The 24,731-nt window shown below is 44.4% G+C and overlaps 1 pseudogene; it reads right to left on the bottom strand.

The window, feature by feature from the left end:
• Window positions 1-287: 287 nt before the first annotated feature.
• LOC104226031 (cytochrome P450 78A7-like) lies at window positions 288-24,701 on the bottom strand (annotated as a pseudogene).
• Window positions 24,702-24,731: the final 30 nt, after the last annotated feature.

Here is a 24,731-nt window from a genome sequence, read left to right as displayed (position 1 = left end):
TTTCAACTAACCTCTTCGCACTCTGTTTGAATGTCATGCGGACCATGGCAGTGACAGGCAATCCACGGGCAGACTTCAACAAGTCGTTGAATGACTCCGACACATTTATAGTTAGGGCTCCCCATCTTCTACCGCCATCAGCATGCAATGTCCACATGTGAAGCTCATGTCCCATCAGCCAAGTATAGGCTCGTGGATCTAGCTGCCGGATCGCTTCCATACGCCTCATGAATTTGCACTGCTGGTGCTCAGTTGCAGCCATCCACATTAAGTCATGCAAGGCCTTGTCAGGATATTTCTTCTGGAAATTGGCCTTCAGGTGCCTCACACAGTAACGGTGGTACGCATAGGGTTCCTGCCATTTAGGCAAGTGCCGTACAGAACTTAAAATACCACCATGTCGATCAGATATTAGACAAATACCTGAACGCTGTTTGACAACCTGCTGCTTCAAATGGTTCAAGAAAAGCGTCCACGTCTCTTCGCTTTCGTTGGCACAAATGGAAAAAGCTAGTGGAAATATTTGTCCGTTGGCATCTACTGCAACTGCAATCAAAAACTTAATATCATACTTTCCATAGACATGAGTACCTTCTATGGAAATTACAGGACGACAATGAACAAAACCATTAATTGCTGGTTTAAATGACCAGAACACATAGTTGAAAATATATTTCGGTCTGTCCGGACTCCGCTCAAGCCTCCATTCAACAACAATCCTGGGGTTAAAGTGTTGCAGTGCGGCTATGTACCGGGGCAGCGATGAAAAAGACTTATCCCAGTCGCCATAAATAAGTTCAAAGGCACATTTGTGACCGAGATATGCCTTTCTTTTGGTTATAGTACAACCATACTCCTAGTGGACGGCTGTAATACACTCTTTAATCTTGAACCTAATAGACACTTCCAAATATAGAATCAAGGCAAGAAAAATCAAGTCTATATCCAGGTTGAAATGATTCTCATTGAATGTGTCCATTTCACATATGTGGGTGCTAATAAATTTACCCACTTTCCACAAACCTGATTTCTTCTTATTGGCACGCAATATCCAGTGACAACCCATAAAGTCTCTACGGCATACAACCTTGTATACCTCCGTAGTTGAATCCCTTACCGTCATCTCACAGCACTCTTTTACACTGTAGATTTTTACAGCCCTAATTAGGCGAGCTTTATCGGAGAAATACATGCCCTTTGTCAGAACCGCTGGTCTAGACTCATCCCACATCGCTGACCAAATTTCATCATCATCCCTTGTAAGGGCATCCACATTCGACATACTTGGCAAATTATCAAGGTAGGAAATATTCCGCTCATGAAATGGCACATGGGACTCGTACACTGTTTGTCTAGCGGGAGGTGGAGGAAGATGCTCCCTCGTCAGCTCAGGTTCAACATTCACTTCCTCCTCATCATCACCCTCATCAGGGAAGGGTGTGTTATCTCCAGACTCATTCGCATTGTTATCATAATTACTATCATCTTCCTGACTCTGCGCATCTGCCAAATCACGAGTCAATACGTCGTCTATGGGCAACTGTGTGAGGTCAGGAACATCAAGAAGCTCGTTTTCGCTGCACAAAAAGAACAAAATGATAAGTTACTCAACTAGATAAATACTTTACATATAGCTATATCACTTTACTTACAAGTCGTATTGTCTTGACGTTTCGCGATGGATATTTTCTTGTTGGTGACGACTCCCGGATGGACCACCGTGGTCCAATACGCCAGAACTACGCATATTCCAACTAGGGGCGGGGTCATAGCTTGTAAAATTCATATCCGGACGGTACCCCCTATGAAAAATATGAGTGTTAATACAAATCCAATTAAAACATAAAATAAACAATGCTAAAGCGTAGAAAAATTGAAGTTTACCAGTCGTCTTGTGGATTATATAAAGTCAAAAAATTATTTTGTGGCTGCTCATTCGCCGGTGGTGACAAGTTTAAATCAAGGCAAGCTCTTTCATCAACAATCTGTCCGGCAAAATCTGCTCCAGAATAACCACCCGATGACTGGGGTTATCCCTACTTTGCACGCCCTCATTATTGGGAACGTCTTCAATCTTGACGTATATTTCCAACAATTTTATTACAATAAATTCCCTGTATTCATCCGGAATCCGCAAAAAATCTCTAAGAGTTTCATCATCTTTGATGTTAAACTCAGAATAATAAGCAAACCCCTGTGGAGACACTGAATATGGAAATCTACCGGTTACTTTAAGGTTAACCGAACGCTTCCTCACACTCATCTTTTTACGTAACAACGATACCAATTTATCGTACTCCATTGTAAGCAGCAATTTAACATGACACTGTGGAGGTGAGCTATACCTCACAGAGTTATTCTCTAGCACAATCTCACCCCCCCCAATATAATGAAACCCTTATTTTTGGCTCTTCAGACATTATAAAAAATGATTGATAAGAAGAAGAGAGAAGTATGAACAGAAGTTTGAAGAAAGTATTGAATGGATTTTCATAAAATTGAAACGCCTTTAAATAAGGCAAGTCCGAGCCATGTAAAATGCAGTACAATACCACGTTTTATCTATTTGAATTATTGTTATGTCAGTTATCCGCAAAATACTTATTGGTGGGCCCAAAAATCAGAGTAAAACGCAGTATAATAATACATTTCAGTGTAAACGCAGTACACTAAAAATTAATTCTCTGCAGTCCTGCAGAAGTGGGCCCAAATATTATAGGGAAGCACAGTACAATACTGCGTTTAAGTTAAACGCAGTATTGTACTGCATTTTCCTGAAAAAAATAATTTTTTAATAAAACGCAGTATAGTACTGCGTTTAACTTTAACAACTAACTTTCCGTTAAAGTAAAACACAATATTATACTGCGTTTTATGTATTTATGTAACTTTTTTTTAACAGTAGAAACGTATTTTGTGCCAATTTTGGCACTATTTAAGTTTTTGACTCGAAATAGGAGCCCATACTATGTGCAGGAATACTACTTATCATATCCTGTCCCAATTTAGCAATCAAGTTCAATCTATAAGGTTCAGAGATGTAGAAAATATATAAAAAAATAAAACACACGCAGAACCCCTAAAACGGAACATTCCTATGAATAGCCACAGCAGTGATAATTTCAGAACTTCTTTCAAGTCAACTGCGTGGACTCCATCCTCCACCCACTTGAAATTCTGCACTAACTTTGCCACCCATAACATCACCGTGACCAACCCTAAGTTCTTCCCCGGACATACTCTCCTTCCGGCCCCAAACGGTGCCAAACGAAGGTCACCACCCCTGACGTCCACCATCAAACCACCTTCAACCACTATGAACCGCTCAGGTTTGGACTCAAGTGGATTCTGTCGTGTGGGAGGGAACAACCATGCCGTTGCTTAACATAACATCAGATGTAGAAAGCCTTGCCCACGAGAAAAGTGGACCCGGTGGATGAGTTCTCAGAGTTTCCTTCACAACCGCTTGTGAATACTGCATCCGAGTAACATCAGCATCAGTCACAACTTTTCCCATTGTAACGTTATCAACTTCTTTTTGTAACTTCTTTTGCACTTTGGGATTTAATATAAGCTCCACCATCACCCATTCAGTTAGAAGTGATGTAGTGTCAGTCCCTCTGAAAATCATTTCCTGCATTACAACAATAAATTAAGAACCATTACACGTCAACACTTGTAAAAAGTTGACTAATCAAAAGAATTTAAACAACCAGGATATTATGAACATGTTAAAAAATTAAACACAACTAATCATAATGTATATATATGTTGAGAACGATCATATATTTTTCGTGGAACTCTTAAGATCAAAAGTCTGATTAGGGCACTGGTTGAATAATTTAATAAGATACCCCTACCTTCAAATCCTGGGTCCGCCTGAAACTAATATATAACCTTTTGCCAGAAATTAACGTGTTGGCACCCTATTTAAAACCCATATTTAATGTGAATAATTACAGTTATGTAAATATATTATTTTTACGTACCCATAGAACGGCAACCATGTCATCTTCCATTAGCTTTTCTTCTCCATCAAGAGACAAAAGAACGCCCACAAAATCTGCATTATCCGACACCATTTTGGATATAGCACTACACCTGTGTTCCTCAATAATGGTTTTGACGAGCTTTTGTACACGTGGCACAAGAGCTTCACAACGTTGGACAATACCCGAAGGGTCATAGAAAAAGCTAAGCCACGGAAGATAATCAGACCAATTAAAAGCACCCAGTAATTCAAATCCTTCCTTCACCATATCTTGCAGCTCCACTAACTCCTTGCTGTCTTTATTATAGCTCTTTCCAAAAACACTTCCCATTATATTATGCAAAGAAGCCAACTGCAAATGTTTCCTCAAAGAAACTGTCCCATTTTGCAACTGCTCATTTACTATGTCATGTATCATAATAGAGCAGTCAAGTTGACGGCCCGTCTCATGCGCCGCAATTCGCTTCGGCGCAAAGAGATGCGAAGAAGCGATACGGCGCAAGAGACGCCAGTAAGTTTAATTAGGAGCGAATCCAATGGCTCGGCTAAACATAAGTGTTTACCGTGAAAATGATAATAACAATTAAATTTGTAAATGAGACTCTAAAAATACGTGATCTATTTTTATGCTAGTTGTTAGAGCAGTTGATGCTAGGCGTATGAAGTTTAATGACGAAATACAAGTTAAAACGGGGCAGTAATCAAACCAAGGGGCTTTCTACTCGTGCTTCAGATTGATCGATGAAAGGCCTCGAGGTCGATACCCGGCTCGAGCTCGAGCTATCGGGGGTAACCGAGAAGTGGATAACAATTAAGATATAATTAAAGAAGGCTAGCTCTTTATGGCCAATATCAAGCAATAAATGAAGAACAAGTATGAAAGCAATAAATGAAAAGAGTAGCCTCGAGCGAGTAAGTTAGAGAGAAAAGAGAGAGAGATATTATTGATCTTGTGTAGAATGGTTGGAGCAACAACAGCCGAGAGTTACAAAGTGATGGGGATCCCCCTATATAGTAAGGGAATCCCGTTATAGTACAAAATGCATTAAATGTAAAGGCATGGAGATGAGACGGCTGGACGTGACACCTTGGGACAGGCCCTGGATAGGTCAGCTTTGTGAGGTTTAGCCGTGTGCATTGGGAATTCCCCTCTCGCATACTATAGCCGTTAGTACGTAATGTCCTCTGGGGCCGGTACATGACGACCCCCGAGGGTGGGTCTCGACCTTGGTTTCGAGCCTTGAGGAGCATGATCGCGAGACGACCTAACGATGGGGAAAATCGTGCCCCCGGATTCATCGTATACAGATTGTCTCCGCATTTGTTAGAGTGAAAGTGGTAAGAAATGATCCTAAACTTCTTTTTCCTTCGATGTTCTTACAATCAGTGACGGCTACGAGGTGCCAAGATGCAATACGCATGCTGTTCCTGCAGGTTTCACATTGATTACAGCGGTTGGCTGCCTTTTGGCTTCCTTCAATGTGCACACAGTGCTTTTATAAATACTTCCCTCTTTCTTTTTATACCCCATCTTGTGCCAAAAAACCCCTAATAAGGTTTGTTCTTCCTTCGTTCTTGTTCTCTTTCAGGAACACAACTCTTTTTCTTCCTTCAGAATCTCCCAAGGATGGCAAAAATTTCCACTTCTGCTTCCTAGAAGGTCGCAGGTTCATCCTCTTCACTTTTCTCTCAAGGCGAAGCGGCTACTCCTCCCTGTGCGGAGGAATGTGTCCCAGGATCCTTTGCGATGACCTCCGATTTCAAGGCCGAGAGACCTTCCTCGAGGCTAGGGCATCGTGAGCCTCTAACTCAGTATATCAGCTCGATAACAGATGTCGGGAGAGTGAGGGCCGACTGTCGCTGGGGGGATGCCGTGCTTGTGGAGATTCCTGCTCGGGTGGAAGATATTACAGCTCATAAATCCGGCTTTCTGAGTGTATATACCTACCCGTTTACCTTGGGGCCAGTAGGGCCATCCTCGCCCCCAATCAACCTCATGATTCTCGACTTCTGCCGGAGTTATCAAGTGACTCTAGGCCAAATTCATCCTTCGTTCTGGCGCGTGGTTTATATGATCAGGCATTACTCGAACATGATAGAGGAGATGCCCTTCACCCTCAACCATCTGATCCGGATGTATAGTCTCCGTCTTCTCCGTGGGGGCTTAATCAAGCTTCGCTGGCGAGCCCCGAGATCCTTTTTTGCCTGCACCGAGGAGCTCGGGAACGAGGGATGTGTAAGCCGATTCGTCCGAATGAGGACGTCTGACCTGATTCCAGTGGAAAAGCTGCTATTCCCTGAGAAGTGGAACGCTGGGCGTAAGTAAACGTGTTGTCTTTGCTTCTTTTTGGCGATATTTCTTCAAGCATCTAACTCTTCTTTTCCTGCCTTTTCAACTATAGCGATCTACCTTAGTGCGGTGTCGAATCTCCAGGGTTGGGTTGGCCGCTTATACTCAATTTGACCATATACCGAACGAGTGTGGCAAGATTTATCCCGAGCTCGGTGGGAAGCTAAAGACCATGGTGAGCCCCGAGCCTTGTTGCATCCGCATACTTTGACGTAGATCGTTGTTAGTAGAGTTCTTCATCCTTTGCATTTAACCTCTGCATTTATGTAGGTCTGGGGGAAATCCCTTTGACGAAAGAGGCACCGCCCGTTGGAGGGGACACCCTGGTGCTTGGCTAGAAGAAGAAAAGGTAGGAGAGTTTGCCTGTTGGGCCTCCGGAGCTCAAGAGGGTTAAGGCGGAATATTCCAAGGTTGACCTAGTAGTTCTGACCTCCGATACGACGTGAAATCCTCGAGCTGAAGGTGAGGGATAAAACAGCTTCTCAACGTCCCCCGAAGAGCATATAGACTCAGCCGACCCTCAGGCCTTGGGGATGGATGCTCCCGGATCGGAGTCTGATGCCGCTGTAGCCCAGCTTTGCTGTGGTGAGGCAATGGATGGAGTATCGATCACTACCCCCGAGTTGGCAGGTGGCCGGAATTCTTCCTGAGCTGGGACGCCCTTGGTGGTCAGTTTTGAGGGGCCTAGATCTGGGGTCCATGGTGAACAAGGAACGGAGATTTTGGCTGATCCTGTTAACCCTTTGGTTGTTGTTAATTCTCCTCAAGAAGAGATCCTACCGTCTCACGAAGTGCAAGACGTCCTGCGTGAATAGCCTTCTAAAGTAGGAGCACTAGTCAAAGGCGGAGATTCACTCGAGAGGTCACTAACCATTCTCGAGGGAGGTCCCGAGGTTGATGCTTCATTCATTTTCGGCGAGATGGGCAGACTTTGCGAGCGGGTAATTTTTGCTAACCTTGTCCGCCGCTCTGGGTTGTTCCGATTTCGTTTTTCTAACTTGTCTTTTTACATGGCTTTAGGCTAAAGTGCTTTATAACCAGGCTTTCACCCAGTATCAGGATGAGGTGAGCTGCCACGAGCGCGAGAAAGCCTATCTTACCGAGCAGGTTACTCATCCCCCATTTTTACTATTATTCGAGCCCTTGTGAGATTCCACTGCTTTTAACTTCTTGGGCCTAATTTGTGTAGTTTGAAAAGGAGAACGCCCTGCTGAGAGGGGAGCTTCAGGCCAGAGATACTGAAATTTCTAAGCTTAGTCAGTACATAAACGAAATAGCTTCCGAGAGTGACAACCTCTAGGGGAAGGTAACCTTGATCGAGCGTCAACTCCAGGATGCGAATGAGGATAGTGACAAGTACAAGGGTCTCCATTCCAAACTAGTGGCTGCATTGTTTTGGATCAAAGTCGAGGCCGAGGCGCTTGTATACTCACACGGAGAGGGGGAAGGGAGATATTGTTGTAGATTCTTGCATTAAGAAGGCATTTGAGGGGGCTAGCCAGTCTATACCTCGAGCTGCAAATCGTGCCTGGCCGGTTTCCCAAAAGCGGACCGTTGGGGGCGCGTCGGAAGGCAGCTCGGGTGGTGCTAAAATTGGGGGTGAATCCCTGGGGAGAGAAGATGCCGTTGAGAAGGGGCCATTGGGGGACTCGTAATTACCTGGGTGCAACCCTTGGAGAGCCATTGAGGATGCCGACTTGGCAATAGATTAGGATTTTTGTTGATTTTCCTGTTTGTATATAGTATTTTCATACTGGCATGTGTATAAAGTGAATCCTGCGGCTTTATTTCCTCTATTCCCCTCTTTGCCCGGAATTCAACAAGAATTGTCAAGAAACCTTAGACCTGCGATATGGCCCTGTGGCTCGTTAGGCAAGCTCGGGGGCTTTCATGCGCCTGGTCGATGCGACCTTTAATGTAAACTACCATCAGAGCTCTTATACTTTTGCTCAACTGTTTTGGGCTCAGTCTCCGAGTCGGCTTCGACTCGAGCTCAATCCTCAAGTTTTATATTTGCATGGGCTGGCAACAATGGCTCTTATGCCTTGGGCGAAATGACCTTTTATGTATGTGGCCTGAGGATCATGAAGCTGGCGGCGATGGCTCTTACGCTCTTGCCCTTAGGCATGTATAGTAAACTATTTTGGATCCGGTCTCCGAATCAGGTTACGACTCGAGCTCACTTTGACCCTCAAGCTTTCAAATTTTTAAGCTAGCGACAGTGGCTATTACGCTTTTGGTCATTGCGGCCGTTTAGTGTATGGCCCTGAGGCTTGTTTGGCTGGCAACAATGGCTCTTACGCTCTTGACCTTAGGCATGTATGTAGGCTTTGTTTTCCTCTCGTTAAGGACTTTTTGAAATGTTTTTGCCTGACCCATCGTCGGTTCGGAAAGAACCTCGATTTCAAGTCGGTAGCGGCAATGTTCGAGCACCTCGGAAGGTTTAGCTCGTAGGCCGAGTAGCTCGAAGCCTTCGCAATTTGGAGCTGACATGGTCAAAGCTCGTTTGCCTATCGAGGGTAGCCTATTTTAACCGGTTCTTTTCGAAGTAGATTCGAAGTAATGGCCTGTGATTTTGTTAGCAACGGTTAGGCGTCCCCAAGTCGCGTTAATTTGGCTGATACAGCCGTTTTGACCGTAGTCATTTGTGTTTGGCCGTAGCCATTTTTGGTCCTGAGTGTGGTAGTTTAGTCATCTATATCGAGGGTATACCCTTTCGGGAGTCTTACAAATGTGACATATAGCCTAAACTTCGGAATTGAGTTTTATGCCTGTAGTAAGGTCTTACAAAATTTTCATGCCTGTTGAGGTCTTACAGTTTTTTCATGCCTGTTGAAATCTTACAGTTTTTTTCATGCCCGTTGAGGTCTTACAGTTTTTATGCCTATTGAGGTCTTACAATTTTTTGTTGTTGTATAAAATAGATCTGGCTAGACAGAGTTTGCCCGCTTGGGGTCTTACGGCCTCAGGTTTATCAGTAGATGGCGATTGACGATAGTCTCCGAGTCATTGAGTTTGCTTAGGCTTGAAGGCCGTTACTCGTGAGCTCGGAATTGCCTTGTTGGGGTCTTATGAACATGGAGATCCGACCCTGAGGTCATGTGGGTGCCAAATTGTTGATGCTAAGTCTCCGAGTATTTCGGGACGTACTCGATGGATGGATCCTTGCCGTGAGCATGCTGGATTTTCTTTGGAGTAAGAGATGCTTTTGGCAAAAGATATTCTTTAATTGCTTGGCGTAAATACATGTCGTTGTGTTGCCGTAAGCCCGACCTCGACCGTTTGGCCCGGTACATCATTTCCTATTGGAACCCCATTTGTCATTTAGAAAACCCGGCAGGTTTGTTGAGTCCTTCTTAGGTGGCGTGTGGACATTGACTCATTAAAAACCTTGCCGGCAAAAACCCATTTCGAGAAAAAACTCGATCGAAGGAAAAGAGTGCAACATTTGCCCGAGGATCTTTGCGGGATTATCTGATCGGGTGCCCTAGCAGTAATACCGTTTATGCATCGATACATTCTAGTTGCTCGGAAGCTGTTCGCCTTCCATGGTGCCAAGGTTGTAGGATCCCTTGCCAACTAACCCGAGGACACGGTACGATCCTTCCCAATTCTAGCCTAGCTTTCCTTTATTGGGGTTTTAGGTGTTGAGAGTAACCTTCATTAGGACTAAGTCCCCGATCCCGAAATTGGAGATTTGTTTTTTTGTTATAGTATCTTTCAATTTTCTTCTTCTGGGCAGCCATCCGAATCAGCGAGGCTTCCCGCCTTTCATCGAGTAGCTTGAGGGCCATTGTCATGGCCTCATTGTTCGAGCCCTCATTAGTGTGCTGGAATCTGGCGCTTGGTTCCCTGACTTCCACCGGTATCAATGCCTCGGTGCCGTACACTAGAGAGAAAGGTATTTCCCCGGTGCTTGATTTTGAAGTTGTTGATATGCCCATAGCACCCCAGGCAGCGTTTCTCTCCATTTTGCCTTGGCGCTCTCCAGTTTCTTTTTTAAGCTCTGAATGATGGTTTTATTGTGGATTCGGCCTGGCCGTTTGCACATGGATGGTCAGGTGTTGACAGGATTCTCTTGATTTTGTTATCTTCAAGGAACTGTGTTACCTTGCTCCCGATGAACTGCTGATCGCTACCTACTCCACTCTACTAAAAAGTAGGAAGAGAGTGTCGCAATAGCTTTTACCCGATTTGTGGGTCGGGATCGATTTCCACAGGGAGCTAGGAATGGAGTCGAGTATCTATTTAGATAGGATTGTTTAGTTGTTCCAAATATCGCTTCCAATCATTTTTGGTTTTCCTTTAACAAACTACTATTATCAACTACTAATTATAAATGCAACTAGACTATGCTAAACGAAAATTGCTAAGAGTTGTATCTAATGGGTAGAAAGACACTAGGGTAGTGACTTTCACCTAGGTGGCTAATTGACGGGTAATTGCTTCTAAGGCATGATTGACATGATTGGGGAAATATGCTATAACCGTTGCACGATTTTACCCACTCTCACACCTCTTGGAAGAGAGAGTGATTTTGCCCAATTGACTTTCTCAAGATTAAATAGGTAGGCAAATTTGCTCAAGCAACTAGGGTTCAAGTCGGATAATTACTCTCTCGAGGTTTAACCCTTTAATTGGGACTATCAATTCTCTTGAGTCCATCCCAATTCCTTGTTGGGTCAATTTTGGAGACTTAGGCTCTCTTTCTCAAGAAAAGCCAAGTCAACTTAGCACAAACCAGTGTTTGCAACCACCAATTCATAAATTAAACCATAAAATTGACCCAAATAACAAACACCCATAGTCAATCTAGCCCTAAATCACAATACCCATCAATTACCCACACTAGGGTTGAGCCACAACCCTAGCTAATGGGTTTAGCTACTCATGCTTGAAGAGAAAAAAAAGAGAAATAGATGAAGACATATTAATTAAACACTAAAATAAATACAGAGATTCTATCGTTAAAGCTAAATTAAAATGCCCAAAATGGCTACAATATGGCTTCTCATGAGCGCAACTGAGTTCTGATAATAGCTGATACCCTAAAAATGGAAAAATGTTCTATTTATACTAAGTTGGAAAAACTGGACAAAAATGCCCCTGCAGGGTCGCGGGCTGCACAGAATGGACTGCGGCCGCACTAGGCTCTTGGACTTGAAGTCTTGGCTCTCTGAACTCAGGCTCCGTGGACCGCACAGAATAGACCGCGGCCGCAGAGGTCTCTAATGCGGTCCGCACAAACATGACCGCGGACCGCGCTGGCTTGATCCTTGTCAAATTACATCTCTCTGATCTTCTCTTCCATGGACTGCACATAATGGCAATGCAGCCATGGAACCTTCAGTACGAACCGCACAAGATCGAATGCGGCCACACTGCCTTGAAGCTCGATTTGTTAGCTCTCTGAATCCCCTAGTGAGGACCGCACAAAGTGTAATGCGGCCGCACTAGGCCTTTTTGTCCTGAGTTTGCCTTGTCATTGGTACTTGAGCAGGTTTCACTCCTTTTGACCCGATCTTTGACATTTCGTAACTTTGTCGATCAAACCTGCAATCAAGCACAACTTATGAGCCTTTTGGGACTATTTTGTAAGAATTTATAATCAAATCGTAAGCAGGAAGGAGCATAAAACACGTCAAAATTCATAGTTATCAACTCCCCCAAACTTAAGCTTTTGATTGTCCTCAAGCAAATAAAATAAGACCCACCCATTAAGGAAAAATCCAAGTATTTTCAGCTATCCTAAAGTAACCTCAACAAGCATCTATTGAGACTAACACTTGCCCTCAATACGAATGAATCATTAACAACATTTAACCTTTGATAAACCATGGATCAAGTGTGACACAAGAGCATCAAGAGTTGACTCATTATATCAAAGAACTCTCTCAATTACTTCGGTCATTGTGGAACCCAAACTCACATATCCTCAACTCTCCCTAAGCAAACCTCACCTTTTAGAGTATTAGCACACAAACCGAGGTCAATGAGACTTCACTCATCTCTCTCAAGGAAAGGTCACAAGTCCGGCTCTAAGTACCATATGCTTGCCCCTCATGTAAGTATCCACTAATGCAAGCTTCATTCAACTCAAGATCATATAGGGCTTTTATGGAGTCATTGTGAAGGCTTTTGGTTCAGGGTAGGACATGTTTAGATCTAAGTATGTTCCATCTCCCCTTAAGCACTTCTTTTGATTCATTTGGCACAATTCTCTTGACTCTTTGAGTCATCTTACTCCATTCTAAGGGGTTAGAGAGATACACTGTCACTCTTTCTCATGCAATTCAAAACGTTTCTCCTTTTTCAACTTTCCACACCTTTTTCTCTTTTGCTTTTCTTGAATCCCTTTTTATTCTTTTTCACATTGGGCTTTCTTTTTTTGTCTTTTTCTTTTCTTTCTTTTTCATTGCTTTCCTTTTCTTCGCTTTTGTACCTTTTACCACTTTGTTCCCTTCTTCGTCTCTCCCCCCAAACTTATACTTTTTTCATGTGCTCAAGGAAAGATCGGGTGCCAAGGGAGGGTATCTTTTAGAACGGGTATAGGCTTGTATCATAGTTTTTGAAAGAAAAATATTTAAGGCTCAAAAGGGTTTACTAGGGATCATATCATTGGTAGGCTATGGAATAGTTCAACTATCATTTAGATCAAAGAGAGCCTATAATCACTTCTCAAGTCAAATTTCACCTAAGATTTCGCCTCAACAAATATTCAGGGCAAGTTCTAGACCAATGGCTTAGGACTTGGACTCGCAATTCGATTTCTTACCACACGAGCTAAAGGATTGCTAAAGACATAGATTCGGGGGCCCACAACAACCTTAGATACGATTTGAGCACACAATGGTCCCGAAAGACCACTTGATGATTGTTGGTCAACACAAGAGTCTCAAGGTCACGACTTTTACCATCCTAAACACAACATTTTGTCTTTGACCATGGGATCAACGGCAAATGTGCTAGGCCCAAATGAAGCTTTTCTTGAGGTACCCTTAACTATAGACTACCAAAAATAAAAACAAAAACGGACTCAAACCCTTAAGAAGGTTGTCACGCCATCCATCATCGGGAAGAGCCACCCGGTTCACACAATACTCCACCTTTGGAAAGAACTGTGGCATTAAGAAAACCAAAGGCTTATTGAAAGCGTCAAAAACAAAACAAAAAGCTACGAATATAATTAAGAAGCTAAAACCGAAAAATTTTGCTAAAATAGAAAGAATATATACAATAGGGGATTTGAATATACAATGGGGAATGAATATATACAATGATGTAACTTTATATACAGACCAAATGAAAGATAAAAAGTGCGATAAAAGTAACTAAATGTAAGATTATATACAGACCAAATGAAAATCAAGAAAGCATAAACTAAATCAGTATATATACAATCATCCAAAGATAAAGGGGGCTACCCCTCAAATAAAAGCTGGTATTGTCCCCAATGCCAACTAAATCAAATAAGCACCAAAAATAAAATAAAGAAAGGATATGAAGACTCCCTAAGTCGTGTCCGTCTGCATAGGATCATGTGCGGTCCCTGGGTCCTCTGTGTGCTCGGGAACCTCAGACTGGTTCCCGGTATCCTACTGCTCGGCTGCTGGGACCTGGGCCTGGACATGGACAAGCTGTGGATCAGGTACATCCTGTGGCTGACTGGAGGAAGCCTCCAGTGGGTCCGCCAACTGGATGACGACATCATCTGCACTCGGGATCTTCCTCCTCTTTGGAGGCCTCTGGGGCTGCTCCGGCTGTGGATGAGCTGCTGAGATTGGGTCAACGAGCAACAGGTCCAAAGGCAGCTGGTCTGCCTTCAGTCTATCTACATCAACCCTCAGTGCCTTCACGGACACCTTGGAGGCCCGTGTCTTCATAAGCTTCTTATGATACCGAGCAAGCTCCTTGAGAGCCTTGCTGTGTGAATCGACTACCTTGGTCAATGTCTCCTGAGTAGTGAGGATTTTCTTCTGGTTTTCAAGTATCTCTTTCAAAGCATCCTTTATCGACTGGGGCACCTGTGGGCTGGAAGAGCCGACTAAGCCTCTACTGTGGTAGTCAATGTGGACAACTTGGATGAGGTAGTCTGCATCCAGTTGTTTATACTCAGAAAGGCCTGGCTCAGCCGGTGGGCAGTGATGGGACGAGCCCAGGTAGATGGGATCTCCGGGCCTGTTGATGTGGAAGGTCCAGGAGGCATCTCAGTATGAGTGGAGGCAGGCTCAGCTGGGGTCTCTACCACAACTGTCTCTTCAGACTAGCCAGTTGAGGCAGAAGCAGGGGCTTTGTAGTTCTTGTCCTTGGGGTTGTCATTCCCCTTCAAGCTGTACCAGGAGAACGGGGTTGTCGCCTTGACCTTGATGTCGTATGGTCTCTTGTCCTCCTGCAAGTCCCGGAAGTACATAGTAAGGGTGTTGGGGAAAGGATAGTTCCGATCGCTCTCGGCACCCACTATAGAAATGATCCGGGACATCACATTCCCTACGTTGATGGGGTACCCCGCCATAATGGAAGCAACCAAAACAGCCCGATGGAGAGGAAGTGTCTGGTCATGGGTAGTAGGGTCTAACCGGCTGCACACAAATGTCTCCTAGCCCTCGCCTCAAAGTTTAGGGTCCTCCGTAATATTTTAACCCCAATAGTCAACCACTCCGTAACGGTACCTGGGATTGCCAAGTACTGAGCTAACCATGTACGGACCTCCTCGCCCATCTCCAGCTTTGCCATATAGAGAGACTCATCTTCCTCATTGAAACCCACGTATTCGTTGAGCGATTTCCCATCAAACAACACCTTGAGGTTCCGAACCTTAGTCACTTTGGAACCCTTTACGATGTGGGCTACATTACAGTAGAACTCTTTGACTAAGCGTTCATTGGCATCCACACAGTCATAAAAAAAGTGTTCCTACCCCACTCCCGTTCTGAACTGTCTATGCACGTTAGGGTTGTGGGGTAAAAGATCTCTGTCAATGAAACTCCGCTCCGGTATCAATTTTCTCACTAGCCACCACTCTCTAAATTTGTGTTACGCCACCTGGCTCACGAACCTATCCTCCCAAACTTCGGGTTTTCTAGTTCGAGCAATGCTACCAACCTGAGGCTCACCACCCTCAGCTACCTCCTCATCCCCTTGCACTTCCTCCTCACTTCCGTCTGCACCCTCCCTAGATAATGAAGCTGTGGGGGAGGTGGAGTATTCACCACTGTTGGCTGCTGAGCCCTCAGATGACTCAGTAGAAACATGCCCTGGTGCTTGGGCAGTGGGTGATGGTGGAAGAGTGTCATCTGTCAATCTAAAACTTGAGTAGAAATGTGTTGGTGCTGAGTCTGACGAGATATCTTGGGAGGGCAGATACTCACTCCTCGATAGATCACAGGCTCCATCAGCTACCTTAATTGTCTTTCTCATCTTCTTTATGTTTTGACGAGCCTGGGGAGTGAGTTTAACCAATCTCTGCTTCCTTCCCCGAGAGGAATCACCTCAGTCGGGTTGTTTTGAGCCTTTCCCTAGTTGTTTAACCATTGTCTGCAAACACAAACATCTAACTTGTTAGTATCAGCAGAGACAGTGAGACATTAGTGCAATAAGAATTGCAGAACAGAAACAGACAGTTGCAGACACAGTTGCAGAAACAGGTCAGTGCGAACCGCACAAAAAGAAGTGCGGATGTACTGAGGTCACCGCGGACCGCACACAAGTGGGACTCAGAATACCCCCCTCTGAATATAACCACCGTGGACCGCGCAGAATGGTACCGTGGCCGCGGTGGGCCAGTGCGGCCGCACTGGGCTGAAGGTCACCTTGCATAAGTTCATCACCACGGTCCGCACAAAGTGGTACTGCGGACCGCACAAGGGCACCGCGGACCGCACAAACACGACCGCGGTCCGCGGAGGGTGCCCAAATATGGCATTGAGTTAGGGTTTCTAATTTTTGATTTTTTCAGTTCAAATTTCACCTAATTAAAGTCGCTACTCAATTATCCAATGCATTATACTCATCAAGCACCCAGACATTAACATTTGAACTAACTAACCTAAAAACTAAAGAATTACAGGAGAAGAAAAGCTACCAGCTAATAGAAATGAAACTAAAATGAAATTAAATAATTAAACTAAGAAGAGTTAGGTAAAATGTTACCAGATATTGAGCAGGAAAGAATCAACACAAAGCAAATGAGTAATTACGAGCAAGGAAGAAGTATGAACAGTGATTAGTCTCTTCTGAGTGTAAATTTTGTGAAAAGTGTAAACAGGGGCCCCGGAGGTCTATTTATAGAACAACCGCTGGCACCCATTCTCACCTACCAGTGCGGCCGCACAAAATGGACCACGGTCCGCACTGGGTTTGTTTAGAAGAAGTTTGAGAAGGCAACCTCTGCGGTCCGCACAAAACAGACCGCAACCGCAGAGGTCCACCGCGGTCCGCACAAAATGTAATGCGGCAGCGGTGGCAAACTTTAGAGACTCCTCATATTGGCTCACACTAGTGTGGACCGCACAAAGTGTAGTGCGGCTGCACTGGCAACTTCAGAGATGTGTTCAATTTTTCCATCATGTTTTACACTGCATCAACATAGCCCTGCAACATCTCACAGCCAATTAGCATAAAAATCAAACCTACAATACAAAGAAAATCAAAGAAAACAAGAAGAAAAAGACACGGGTTGCCTCCCAAGAAGTGCCTGATTTAACGTCGCGGCACGACGCATGTTACCATCACATCATTTGAAATGAAGCAGCGCCACCACGTGGCTGTCATCAAACTTTCCAAGATAATGCTTGACTCGGTGCCCATTAACTCTGAAGACTTCACCATTTTTGTTTTTCAAATCAAGAGCACCAAAAGGGGTCACAAACACAACTTCAAACGGTCTACTCCATTTGGATTTGAGCTTTCCCGGAAACAGACATAACCGGGAGTTGAACAAGAGAACCAAATCACCTACATTCAACTCCTTTCCATGAGCATATCATGAAGGTACTTCATCTTGTCCTTATACAAGGACGAACTGGAGTAGGCATGGAATCTAAATTCATCGAGTTCATTGAGTTGTTCAACACGAAAATTAGCTGCAACATCCCATTCAAAGTTCAACTTCCTCAAAGCCCATATGGCCTTGTGCTATAACTCAACCAGAAGATGGGATGCTTTCCCAAACACCAACCGATATGGAGACATCCCAATCGGAGTTTTGTAAGCCGTCCGATAAGCCCATAGAGCGTCATCCAACTTCTTCGACCAATCAGTCCTTTTTGCATTAACCGTCTTTGACAAGATACTTTTGATTTCTCTATTGGAGACTTCCACTTGACCACTAGCTTGAGGATGATAAGGGGTCAAAACCTTATGATTGACACCGTACTTGGAAAGCAATGTGTCAAAAGCTTTATTGCAAAAATGAGACCCCCCATCACTAATAATCGCACGAGGAGTGCCAAACCTTGTGAAGATGCTCTTTTTAAGAAATGCAACAACACTCCGGGCTTCATTGTTAGGCAAAGCCAAGACTTCAACCTATTTTGAGACATAGTCAACCGCCACGAGAATGTAAGTATTCCCACAAGAGCTAACAAATGGACCCATGAAATCGATGCCCCAAACATCAAAGATATCCACTTCAAGAATGGTATTGAGAGGCATCTCATCCCTTTTTGAAATTCCGCCCGCTCTTTGGCACTCGTCACACCTCTTCACAAAATCAACCGCATCTTTGAACAAGGTGGGCCAATAGAATCCACAACTAAGAACTTTCGAGGCGGTCCTTACCCCACCATGATGGCCACCACAGGGTGAAGAATGGCAAGCCTCTAAGATACTCAATTATTCTTCCTCCGGGACATATCTACGAATCACACCATCCGTTCAAATCTTGGACAAGTATGGCTCATCCTAATAGAAATCCAAACTATCCCGCTTGAGCTTCTTCCTTTTATTAGAAGAGAGCTTGCACATGATTACTCCAGTCACAAGGTAATTGGCAATATCGGCAAACCATGGCATATCATTCATTGACACCGCAATGAGTTGTTCGTCGGGAAATGAATCATTAATCTCAAGTCCATCACAAAGCCTCCCCTCCTCCCCGGAAATTATGCCAAAAAGTGATCGTTACCTACTCCGCTCTACTAAAAAGTAGGAAGAGAGGGTCGCAATAGCTTTTACCCGATTTGTGGGTCGGGATCGATTTCTACAGGGAGCTAGGAATGGAGTCGAGTATCTATTTGTATTGGGATTGTGTAGTTGTTCCAAATATCGCTTCCAATCATTTTTGGTTTTCTTTTAACAAACTACTATTATCAACTACTAATTATAAATGCAACTAGACTATGCTAAACGAAAATTGCTAAGAGTTGTATCTAATGGGTAGAAAGGCACTACGGTAGTGACTTTCACCTAGGTGGCTATTTGACGGGTAATTGCTTCTAAGGCATGATTAACATGATTGGAGAAATATGCTATAACCGTTGCACGATTTTACCCACTCTCACACCTCTCGGCAGAGAGAGTGATTTTGCCCAATTGACTTTCTCAAGATCAAATGGGTAGGCAAATTTGCTCAAGCAACTAGGGTTCAAGTCGGATAATTACTCTCTCGAGGTTTAACCCTTTAATTGGGACTATCAATTCTCTTGAGTCCATCACAATTCCTTGTTGGGTCAATTTTGGAGACTTAGGCTCTCTTTCTCAAGAAAAGCCCAGTCAACTTAGCATAAACCAGTGTTTGCAACCACCAATTCATAAATTAAACCATAAAATTGACCCAAATAACAAACACCCATAGTCAATCTAGCCCTAAATCACAACACTCATCAATTACCCACACTAGGGTTGAGCCACAACCCAAGCTAATGGGTTTAGCTACTCATGCTGGAAGAGAAAAAAAAAGAGAAATAGATGAAGACATATTAATTAAACACTAAAGTAAATACAGAGATTCTATCGTTAAAGCTAAATTAAATTGCCCAAAATGGCTACAATATGGCTTCTTACAAGCGCATCTAAGTTCTGATAATAGTTGATACCTTAAAAATAGAAAAATGTTCTATTTACACTAAGCTGAAAAAATTGGACAAAAATGCCCCTGCGGGGTCAGTGCGGGCCGCACAGAATGGACTGCGGCTGCACTAGGCTCTTGGACTTGAAGTCTTGGCTCTTTTAACTCAGGCTCCGTGAACCGCGCAGAATGGATCGCGACCGCGGAGGTCTCTAATGCGGTCCGCACAAACATGACCGCGGACTGTGCTGGCTTGATCCTTGTCAAATTACATCTCTCTGATCTTCTCTTCCGCGGACTGCACATAATGGCAATGTGGCCGTGGAACCTTCAGTGCGGACCATGTAAGATTTAATGCGGCCGCACTGCCTTGAAGCTCGATTTGTCAGCTCTCTGAATCCCTTAGTGTGGACCGCACAAAGTGTAGTGCGGCCGCACTAGGCCTTTTTGTCCTGAGTTTGCCTTGTCTTTGGTACTTGAGCAAGTTTCACTCCTTTTGAGTCGATCTTTGACATTTCGTCACTTTGTCGATCAAACCTGCAATCAAGCACAACTTATGAGCCTTTTGGGACTATTTTGTAAGAATTTATAATCAAAGCGTAAGCAGGAAGGAGCATAAAACACGTCAAAATTCCTAGTTATCAACTGCCTCCCGTTATCGCATGTTATTTCGGATGGGATTCCGAACCGGCATATGATGTGATCCCATATGAAATTGATGACTTCCTTCTCTTTTATTTTCTTGAAGGCCTGTGCTTCCACACATTTTGAAAAGTAATCAGTCATAAATAGAATGAATCTAGCCTTACCTGGTGCCGTCGGCAAAGGGCCGATGATGTCCATTCCCCATTTCATGAATGACCATGGTGATAAAATGGAATGTAGTTGCTCGCTGGGTTGGTGGATCATGGGAGCAAACCTCTGGCACTTATCGCATTTTCGGACGAATTCTCTGGCATCTTTTTCCATGTTATCCCAATACTAGCCCGCTCTGATCATCTTTCGAACCAAGGAATCGGCCCTGGAATGATTTCCGCAGGTGCCCTCGTTGATCTCTCGGAGTACATAATCTGTGTCACCTGGTCCCAAGCATACTTCCAGGGGGCCATCGAAAGTTTTCCTGTACAAATTCCCATTTTTGTCGAGCGAGAACCGGGCTGCTTTTGTTCGCAGGGCCCTCGATTCTTTTGGATCTGCGGGTAGCTTCCTGTATTTTAGAGAAATAATATATTTATTTGTCCAATCCCATGTCAGACTGGTGGAGTTAATCTTCGCGTGACCTTCCTCGACCACTAATTTAAATAGTTGGACAACCGTTCCGAGGAGTAGGTCTTCTTCCTTAGAAGAAGATCCCAGATTCGCGAGGGCATCAGCCTCGCTGTTCTGCTCTCGGGGTACATGGACTAAGGTCCATTCTTTGAAGCGACGTAACGCAACTTGGATTTTGTCCAAATACCTATGCATCCTGTCCTCTCGAGCTTCGTAGCTCCCGTTCACTTGGCTCACTACGAGGAGCGAATCACATTTTGCCTCGACAGTCTCGGCCCCCAAACTTTTGGCCAATTCTAAGCCTGCAATCATAGCCTCGTACTTGGCTTCATTGTTAGTCAATTTCGCTGTTTTTATGGATTGTCTAATTATGCCACCAATGGGTGGCTTTAGGACTATACCGAGCCCAGATCCTTTTATGTTTGTTGCACCGTCTATGAATAGGGTCCATACCCCGGAGGATGTGCCTGATTTCAATAAAAGTTCCTTCTCTACCTCAAGTACGAGGGATGGCGAGAAATCAGCCATGAAGTCCGCCAGAATTTTGGACTTGATGGCCGTTCGAGGTTGATACTCAATATCATACCCTACGAGTTCAATGTCCCATTTGGCCGATCAACCCGATAACTCAGGTTTATGCAGTATGATCCAGAGGGGGTATGTTGACAGAACATGGATACTGTGACACTGAAAATATGGCTTCAGCTTACGCGAGGCGCTTATCAGCGCGAGAGCCAATTTTTCTAGATGGGGATACTGGGTTTCGTCACCCCCCAAGGTTCGGCTTACGTAATAAACAAAAAATTATGTACCTTGCTCCTCTCGAACCAGTACGCCGCTTACCGCTATTTCAGACACGGCCAGGTACAGGTGTAGCATTTCATCCTCCTTGGGCGTGTGCAGCAAAGGTGGGCTAGTCAGGTATCGTTGTAGTTTTTCTAGGGCGTGTTGGCATTTTGGAGTCCATTCGAAGTTGCTCTTTCTTTTGAGTAGAGAGAAGAAATGGTGATTTTTGTTTGATAACCTTGAGATGAATCTGCCCAGGGCCGTTATCTGCCCCGTTAGCCATTGGACGGCTTTTACATTGTTAACCACTGTGATCTTTTCGATGGCTTTTATCTTGTCGGGATTGATATCGATCCCCCTGTTTGAAACCATGAAGCCCAGGAATTTGCCCGAACCCACTCCGAAGGCACACTTCTCGGGGTTGAGCTTCATGTTGTAGGTTTTGAGGATATTGAAAGTTTCCTGCAAATGGGTCAAATGGTCCTCTGCGCGCAGGGACTTGACTAGCATATCATCAATATATACCTCCATTGATTTACCTACTTGATGCTCGAACATTTTATTAACTAGGCGCTGGTACGTTGCCCCTATGTTTTTTTAGCCCCAAGGGCATTATGTTATAGCAATATGTACCATACTTTGTGATGAATGAGATTTTTCCCTATCCTCGGGGTTCATCTGGATTTGATTATACCCCGAGTAGGCATCGAGAAAAGTGAGGGTATCGTGGCCGGCCGTAGCATCGATCTGACGATCGATATTAGGCAATGGGAATGAATCTTTAGGGCACGCCTTATTCAAGTCTTTATAATCTATGCACATTCTTAGCTTAGTCCCCTTTTTGGGCACTACTACTACGTTGGCCAGCCATTTGGGGTACTTTACCTCACTAATGGATCCAATTTTAAAAAGTTTCGCTACCTCTTCTTTGATGAAGGCATGTTTTACCTCGGACTACGGTCTTCTCTTCTACTTTACTACTTTGAATTTGGGATCAACGCTCAGCCTGTGGGAGGTTATTTCCGGCGGGATTCCTGTCATATCTAGGTGGGACCAGACAAAACAGTCGATATTATTACTAAGAAATTGAATAAACCCTGTCCTGAGTTTGGGGGTCAACCCCGTTCCTAAGTATACTTTACGATCTCGGAGGTGCTCGATTAAAATGGTATGCTCCAGCTCTTCGACTATCGATTTGGTCGCATCCAATTCTTCGGGGGCGACAAAGGTTTGGGGGGCAAAGAAATCTTCCTCATCGTCCTCGGGGGCCTATATGTTTCTATCCTCGTCCGAGATTGGGCACATGGGAATTGACGCCTTATGGTGGACCGCGAACATTTCTTTCGCTGCCCGCTGTTCTCCATGTATGGTTGTGATGCCTCCCTCGTGGGAAACCTTATCACCTGATGCAAGGTTGAGGGTACTGCCCTCATGCTGTGTATCCAAGGCCTGCCAAGTAATGCATTGTACCTCATGTCGTCGTCGATGACCTGGAACTTGGTGTTCTGAATCGCGCCGGACGTGTTGATCGAGAGGGTGATCTCTCCTTTCATTACTTCGCCGGTCATGTTGAAGCCGTGGAGGATTTGAGGGACGGGAATGACTTGATTGAGCAGCCCTAGCTGTTCAACTACCTCTGATCTAATTATGTTGGCCGAGCTGCCTGGATCCACGAGCACGCGCTTTACCCTGGTATTGTTTAAGAGAAACGAGATCACCAGTGCGTCATTGTGCGGTTCTATTATGGCCTCGAGGTCCTTCTCGCTGAATATGAGGGTGTCTTCGGACATGCGGTTTCGGGTCAGTCCTTCTTCCGTAGTGGACGTTCTCGTTCGTTTGAACATGGGTCCTTGGGTAATTCCCCCAATAATCATGTGGACATCATGTCGGAGAACCTTTCCTTCTGCCCGGGTTGAGTTCGGTGGTGTGCCGACATCTGGAGCAGTCGTGTCCTTTTCTCTGTTGTTTTCAAGGTTCTGGTGCCCCCTTTTGCTCACCGAGCTAGGCGCTCTGTCCTGAAATCGAAGATCTTGGGCAAGAAAAAGCATGAAAGATAACTTGCGTTGTGTAACGAAACCAGCAAGAAAATAATCACTATTATTTTTAGTCCCACGGTGGGCACCAAACTGTTTACCATGAAAATGGTAATAACAATTAAATTTGTAATTGAGACTCTAAAAAAACGTGATCTATTTTTATGCTAGTTGTTAGAGCAGTTGATGCTAGGCGTATGAACTTTAATGATGAAATACAAGTTAAAACGGGGCAGTAATCAAATAGAGGGGCTTGCGACCCAGGCTTCGGACTGATCGATGAAAGACCTTGTGGTCGATACCCGGCTCGAGCTCGAGCTATCGGGGGTAACCGGGAAGGGGATAACAGTTAAGATATAATTAAAGAAGGCTCTTTATGGCCAATATCAAGCAATAAATGAAGAACAAGTATGAAAGCAATAAATGGAAAGAGTAGCCTCGAGCGAGTAAGTTAGAGAGAAAAGAGAGAGATCTTATTGATCTTGTTTAGAATGGTTGGAGCAACAGCAGCCGAGAGTTACAAAGTGATGGGGATCCCTTTTATATAGGAAGGGAAACCCGTTATAGTACAAAATGCATTAACTATAAAGGCATGGAGACAGGATGGCTGGATGTGACACCTTGGGACAGGCCCCGAATAGGTCAGCTTTGTCAGGTTTAGCCGTGTGCCTTGGAAATTCCCCTCTCGCATACTATAGCTGTTAGTATGTAATGTCCTCTGGGGCCGGTTCATGACGACCCCAAAGGGTGGGTCTCTACCTTGATTTCGAGCCTTGAGGAGCATGACCGCGAGACGACCTAACGACGGGAAAAATCGGGCCCCCGGATTCACCGTATACAATAAGGCTCTTAACGGATTGTTTGATGGGAGAAATGAGGAGAAGTTAAAATCTCTTTAGCTATTTGAGGATCGGAGGACATAACTACAGGGATGGAACCAAGGCTAAAAGCCATAAGCTGTTTAGCTTGATGAGTCCAAGCTACGGAGGCTAAAGAGCGATGAGCCAAGCCACGACTTAGAATGAAAAGGCTACCGATAATTGGAAAACCACGGGGTCCAGGAATTGGGATTTTTCCATTACGATTACGACCATTTTTCCAAGCTACACCCCTGGGAGAACAAGCCTAGGTGATTAGAGTGATTGAAAGAAAGGCTAAAACAATGGAAATGATTATGTATTCATCAAGAAGATTTTTAGAACCGAGAAAAGCAGGTAGTGTAAAAACCCACCAGTTGGAGTCCGTTGTCACCATAGTCAAATCCATGAGACAACAGGAAAGCGAAATGTTATAGAA

The sequence above is a fragment of the Nicotiana sylvestris genome, chromosome 5 (genome assembly GCF_000393655.2).
Source record: "Nicotiana sylvestris chromosome 5, ASM39365v2, whole genome shotgun sequence".
NCBI classification, from domain to species: domain Eukaryota; kingdom Viridiplantae; phylum Streptophyta; class Magnoliopsida; order Solanales; family Solanaceae; genus Nicotiana; species Nicotiana sylvestris.
Note: the sequence above shows the minus strand (reverse complement) of the source record. Positions and strands in the feature narration are given on the sequence as shown.